The sequence below is a fragment of the Chrysochloris asiatica genome, unplaced genomic scaffold (genome assembly GCF_000296735.1).
Source record: "Chrysochloris asiatica unplaced genomic scaffold, ChrAsi1.0 scaffold00088, whole genome shotgun sequence".
Taxonomy (NCBI): Eukaryota; Metazoa; Chordata; class Mammalia; order Afrosoricida; family Chrysochloridae; genus Chrysochloris; species Chrysochloris asiatica.
In genome coordinates, this window is record NW_006408606.1 from 8,987,389 (window position 1) to 8,988,232 (window position 844).

Genomic DNA, 844 nt, shown 5'->3' on the forward strand with positions numbered 1-844 from the left:
TCTGTTCAAATAACTGCCTCTTGGTCCAGGTACAGATTCCTCATGAGCACAAATAAGTGTTCTGGAATACTCATATTCCGCAATGTCACCCCCAAATTCCTGACCCACAGAAACTCTGAGATATTCGTTGTGTTAAACTTCTATATTTTAGGGTAACTTGTTACTCAGCACTACATAACTAGGTAACTAATACAAGGTATGAGAAAGGTAATTTACCAAAATATCTATCTCTACCCTGATGGTTCATACCTGCCAAGTTAATTAAACTACCCTTAACCTACTGTTCTTCCACTTACCCAAAATACAGGATCAGCTATGTCAAACCAAAAATGGCTACCAGTCACAAGTCAACCATTTCTTCTGTCATCTCCATGAATTGGAATTGACTAGACAGCAATTTAACAACAACGTAAGTGAGAATTACTTACATGGACTTTGTAGAGCAACTCTACCCTGTCTCCTACAAATTTATTAGCATCCATAATTATCATCACCTCCTTCCTTCCACTCTCAATCTATCTAAAGTATCTTTGATTTGCACCTTTGTATTCCATCCCTTCCAGCCTAGTCAGTGACCCTGCTTTGCCAATTATGTGCCTTCTATCCCTCTATCTTCAAATTCTGTTTCTAATGGCAAATAAACTTGCAAATATGTTCACTTCTCTATTCATCTGAATAATAAAACCCTCTCTCAAGCTTACATTTCTACCTATCCCATTTGCAATGACACATTCTAATAGTAAATAACATATCGGGCTGCGAACCTTAAGGTCAGCGGTTCGAAACTACCAGCTGCTCCGCGGGAGAAAGATGAGGCTTTCTACTCCCGTAAAGATTTACACCC